The sequence below is a fragment of the Equus quagga genome, chromosome 9 (assembly GCF_021613505.1).
Source record: "Equus quagga isolate Etosha38 chromosome 9, UCLA_HA_Equagga_1.0, whole genome shotgun sequence".
Taxonomy (NCBI): Eukaryota; Metazoa; Chordata; class Mammalia; order Perissodactyla; family Equidae; genus Equus; species Equus quagga.
This window is the reverse complement of record NC_060275.1, coordinates 24,408,022-24,414,231: the sequence shown is the minus strand read 5'-3', so window position 1 is coordinate 24,414,231 and position 6,210 is coordinate 24,408,022.

The window sequence follows — 6,210 nt, the reverse complement described above, 5'->3', positions numbered from 1 at the left end:
TAACTAATAGCAAGGGACACCTGACTATAGCCTCTAGGCATTGCCATGGACCGGCTCCTGGCTTTCTGGAATTTCTCTTCTTCTTGAGCCAATTTAGATTAGGTCAGGGAGGCCCCACCAATGATAAGAGCTGAAGTTACTATTATTGCTTTGGGCTTGGTTGTGTCTTCGGTTATTCAAGTTCCTTAGAGAGCTTGTAGAATTTGTGGAGTTATTTTTATTTTCTCTGCAGAACCGGCTTCCAGAACAGTTTCTTTCTTTCTACTTTTTTTTTTTTTTTTTAAGATTGGCCCTGAGCTAACATCTTTTGCCAGTCTTCCTCTTTTTTTCTTTCTCTGCAAAGCCCCAGTGCATAGTTGGATATCCTAGTTGCAGGTCATTCTAGTTCTTCTATGTGGGATGCCACCGTAGCATGGCTTGATGAGCAGTGTGTCGGTCCCTCCCCAGGATCTGACCTGGCGAACCCTGGGTTGCTGAAGCAGAGCACATGAACTTAACCACTCGGCCATGGGGTTGGCCCCATATTAGTTTTCTAACGCTGCCATAATAAATTACCACAACTTTAGCAGTTTAAAATGACACCAATCTATTATCTCACAGTTCTGTATGTCAGAAGTCCAGGTTGGCTCGGCAGGTTTCTCTGCTCTGGGTTTCACATGCTGAAATCAACTTGTTGGCCTTACTGGGCTCTTATAGGAGGGCTCTGGAAAGAATCTCCTTCCAAACTCATCCAGGTTGTTGGCAGAATCCAGTTCACTGTGGTTATAGGACTGAGGACCCGTTTTCTTGCTGCTGCTCAGCTCAGGGCTGCTCTGAGCTCCTGGAGGCCTTTCTCTGATCCTTCCCTGTGGGCACCTACGTCTCAGAGCCAGCAATGGCACACTGAATCCTTCCCATGCTTGAAATTGTTCTGCTTTTCTCTTCTACCACATCTTTGTGCCTCCAGCCAGAGGACGTTCTCTGCTTTGAAGGGCTTGCGTGATTAGATTAAGTCAGCCTAGATCACCCAGGATAGTCTCTTGATCTTAAGGTCCTAACCTTAATTACACCTGCAAAGTCCCTTTTGCCCTGCAGTGTAACGTATCACAGCTTCCAGGACTAGGACATGGCCATCTTTGAGGGGCCATTATTGTGCCTCCCATGTTGCATTTTTGGAAACCTAAGCCACCGGACAGAGATGCCACATTTGTCAAACTGCTACTTGTTCTTATGAAGCCATTTGTGATCTTCTCTGTTGGAAGAGCAGTCCCCTCTTCTGAACTCCTGTAACTGTTTGTCCTAGGCATGACTCCAGTCAGCTGTGGAGCCTTTTGCTCTTTGCAATTTTCCTCCTTCTAGTCACAACTTTTGGGGGGCTTTTCCCACACTCTGTCCATCTAGAGGGGCTGCCATTCAATGATGACATGGTTGGGCATGTGACTCAGCTGAGCTGGTCAGAGGTCCCCATTCCCTCGTTGTTATTGGACATATGACCCATGTGAGCCAATTAGAATCTTCCCTGGAATTGATTTATGGATCTTTGGAGAAAGAAATTTTATTTTAGCTGTGTTTGTTGATTCAAAGGATAGGAATCTAAAGCTTTTAGCAGCCATCTCCTCTGCCATTCAGAGAAAGCCATCTGCAAAAATCAAACCAAAGAGAGGGAAGATGGGAAACATCTATGTTGCTTGGTATTGTTTTTCCTAAGCCTGGCACAATGTGTGGCCCACAGTGGGTGCTCAGTGGATATTTATTGAAGGAATAGAATCCTGGTAGTTTTGAGTCCTAGATGCTAGTCTCTGAAACCTTAGTCCTTGCAGCTCATTCTTCTATCCCATGAACCACCCCATACCTTTTCCAGCTAGGTGACTTAATAAATTTCTTTACCTTCTTTAGGCCACATTGAATTGGGTTTCGATCACTTGCAATGGAATGAATTCTGGCTAATATGGTGCATAACACAATTATCCTACATTCTGTTTATGATGCCTCTACCACTAGACTGTAAGCTCTTTAAGAGCAGAGATTGGGTCTCTTGCATCCGTGTATCTCCCACAGTGCCGGGCACTTGATAAGTGTCTGAATGACGAGGCATTGAACACAGGGGCAAGAGTGTTTATTATGGGGGAGAAAGAGAGACCACTTGAGCACAAGAAAGAGATGGAAAAGCAAAATGGGTGCAAAAGAGCCAGTGAAGGAACACATGTGCTCACACTTGGGAGCCTGAGCAAGAACAAACTCAGCAGAAAGTGGTGGCAAATGTGGCTCTTACTCCACTGCTCCTCTCAATTCTATCTACGTCTATCTGTCTAATCAACAGTAATGGACACGTGGCTGTAATTTCTAGGCACCTTGTGGTTTTTAGCTCCTTCCTTTCTGGAACTTCTCTACTTCCTGAGTAAATTCAGACCAGATTAGGGAGGCTCCACCAGTGATAGGAACTGGGGTTTCTCTTGTTGCTGCAGGCCTGTTATGTGCATACTTTATGTGTACTCTCCCTCTCTCCTATGCCTACCTCATTCGTGGCTTTTCTCAGTCCCTGACTTCCCAAAAGATTCATCCTCACCCAGATCAGCACCTCTTGCCTACCATCTCCAGGGCCAGGAAGATTTATGAAATTATTTCTGTGGTTGAGGTGTGAGAGGTAAGGGAGGAAACTTTTTGGTTCGACACGTTTGAGCAGATAGAGCTTCTTCACTCATGTTCAGACATTGGCTTTAGTGCCAGCAGTTAACAGCTGGGCTCTGGGGTCAAGTCCTACCTCTGCCCTTAATCTCTGTGTGACCTTAGCCTCAGCATCATTATTTACGTAATGGGTAAAGTAATGTTACCAATATCATGGAGTTACTTGTGAGGATTAAATAATGTAAAACATCATTAAATAAAGTAAAATACTATTATATAATATAAGACATGTAAAGTGCTTATAACATGCCTGGGACCCAGTGAGTACTCAGTAAATTATTTTACTGTTATACATTTTTATTATTCTTTTCCAAAGTGAGTGAAGCTGTCAAGCGGGCTCAGCTCCCAAAATGCTTTGCTGTTGAGCAGCTTTAAGGATGTATTTCACAACAAGGTGAAGAATAAATCTAAAATTTCTGTTAATGTAACAGACAATTCTGATCTATGGAGGGGATTTTTGCACAGAGCCTTTTGTAAAGGGACAAGGCTGGTGTGTACATGTGGCTCATATAGAACTCTGACAAGTCGCACTGGATCCTGAAAGATGGACTTAAAACTTACAAAAGAAGGATTATCAGTTCAGGGGTTTTGAGGAAAATTATTACTATCTTAGTTTCTGAGTGCCAAGAAAGAGGATCAAAAGTAATTTTCAATATGAATAGGAATTTCCGTAGTCCATTTGGGGAAAAGGTTTTATCTTCTCCTGTATATAACAGTCATTTTAAGATGAATTATTAGCTTTTACATCTCAATCTGATGTCACATATTCCAACTTTATTGCTCTGATTTAATATTCTATCTTAAGCATGTTTCCAATGAGAAACCTCAGAAGAATTATTGCTGGGGAGGAGATTTGAAGATTTCCAAAGGATGAGCATGAAGGAGTTATAAAAAATAGGTTTCTGGGGTTTTTTTGAAGAGCTTATAGAATTTTTAGAGTTTTATTCTTTTCTCTAGAGCAGGAGAGAGGCAGTTTTGGAAAGTTAGATCACTGGACACAGCTCCTTGATCACATTAGTTGAAAGGGATCCCCATGTTCTTTGATTTCCCTCAAACACTATGTCCGTATGACACATCCTGTGACTTCTCCTTATTTTCTATTTATATCCATGTCTTATTTTTCTTTCTAGATTCTAAACTCTTTAAGAGAAGAAAGTACATCTTATACATATATAAATGCCCATCTTTCTCAATAACTAACCAAAGGCCCTATATATAACCACGGCACTTGATAAATGGGTGGGTTTGTAGAAGTTAAGTATAGTGGAAAGCGTGATTTCATAATCCATGGTCTAGATTTCAAGTCATCCACTTCCTAGGTGAATGGCCTTGGGCCTCAGTCTTCTGATCATCCTGAAACTATGGGTGATAATGCTGACCTTGTAGGGGAGATTCAGATTCTGTTCATGGTGGAACTTGTTATCTGGCATGCAATAAGCCAAAGTTACAAAAGACTTTAAAATAACTGCCATTTGCATTAGCATGGATTTTTAAAAACAGCTTACAAAGTGCTTTTATTTTCTCTCCACTGTCCATCAACTGGAGCAGTCATTTCATATTCTTCAGAGAGGTTGAGTTTTTAATTTGTCCTACTTTCAAAGCCAAATTTATGTTTTCTTTGCATCATGGAATGTTAAAGTTGGAGAGAATCTTTAAGATTGCCTTAAGCCCTTCTCCTGATGGGGAAACTGAGTCTGGCTTCATGGGAGAGGGCATTTGGCCCTGGACCTTAAACAGAGAATAGAATTGGCTAAGTGGAGACCTGGAAGATGGAGACAGCGTAGAGTCTAGCAGGACCATGGAGGCGATGGTGGGGGAGGTGGTGTAGGAATGAGATAAAGGGATCTCGAAATTTGCTAAGTGTGTTTTAGAAATAATGAGAAAACAGGTTTGCCTTCTGAGCAGGGGTGGGAAGGTGAGGGAACCTGCATTTCATAAGCCAGGCACCATGCCAGGTGCTTTACTTAATGTTCATAATAATTCCATTATGTTCTTGATCCTTGGTCCGTTTTACAGATAAGGAAGCTCTTCATAAAAGCTAACTTGCCGTTGCTCACGTAGCCAGTGTGCTTTCCCAGCTATTACTCTGTGAAAATTCACAAAGGGGAATAATTCAGTAGCATTAGATGGGAAGTGAGGTTGGGGCTATTTTCTAAAGACTTTGATGTCGGGCTAAGGAGGATAGGCTCATCTTAGAGACAATGGGGAGACATTCAAAGTTTTCAGTTTGGGACTTGGGGAAATGAGGTTTATGACACAATAAAAGAGGTGAGTTAGGAAGCTTTAACCTGACAGCTGTAAATTCCTCAGCTCACCTTTGAAATGCAGGCTTTCCGGTTTAGTTCCTGTCAATCCTAATTTGTTTATTAGGTTGTAACATTTCTCCAAGGGGAATGGGGAAAGAGAGAGAGGGTCTAAGATTCCACTGATCCACTCCTGCACTTGTTAAAGGTTTGTAATGAGGAGCAGGACTTTTTCCCACTCCCCGCTGGCAGAAGCCAGAGTAGAGAAGGGCATACTAATGCTTTCTTAGCAACATTGAACAGTTGTGCCCAAGATAGCTTTATAAGCATTTGTTCTGAATTTTTCATATCTTCCCCATTCTACTTTTATTCCCTCAAGTCATGTACTAACTTCAGGGCTGGAAATTTTTTTGGCTCACCATCAATTTCCTTGCTGTTGAGGAATAGAGGTAAATCATTGACATTATTACATTATTGCCCATAATAAGTTTAATGTGAAATGGAATTATGTGACAGGACTCGACGGCTGTCTATTACCTTGAAAATTAACACCTCACCTTCACCCTGTGTTTATATTTCATAAGTGCCTTACCTCATCATTTGTCTTTCAGCAGCACTGTTATCCATCCCATTGTGCAATTAGAGCAGCTGACTGCCTCATTAGCCACCAATCCATCTTGGCATGGTCCACCTTCCCTTTTCATACTGTGGGCCTGTTGAGTTCCAGATCTCCTGGCACTGCCCCCTGAACTGCCAGGGTGACCCTGGAAAACATTTTAAGTAGATAAAACTTGTTGACAGTGTACTTCTCTTTCTAGTGCCTTCATGCTGACCCTGGGCTACCCGGGGATGCCAAATACAAAGCCCCAGAAGGAATGGGCATTGCCAAAGTCTTGGGACTTTCTTGGCTGCTTTCTGCTCTATTAAAACCTACCTTGCCCCCCACTTTTTTTTTTCCTATTGCTGCAGGGTTTTATTCTCAGCTAGGTGACCATAGAGGCAATAAACTTGTTCAGAAAATTTTATTCTCCACTAATGAGTAGGTGAGCTAATGTTAAACCTCCAAGATAACACAACGCAGGAAACATCTCTCAATCTCTTCTTCTTGTAGAGAATTTAGAGCTGCAAGGAACTTAACAGACCATTCCAGTCCAAGCACCAGCGGGTCTGATTCAGTAAATCTGGAGTGGGGTTAAGTACATATATCTTGAAAAAGCTTCGGTTGATTCTTATGTCACAAATACTACTCTCATGAGAGAATGATTGTGAGGATCTAAAGCTGTACTGTCGAATGCAGTAGCCA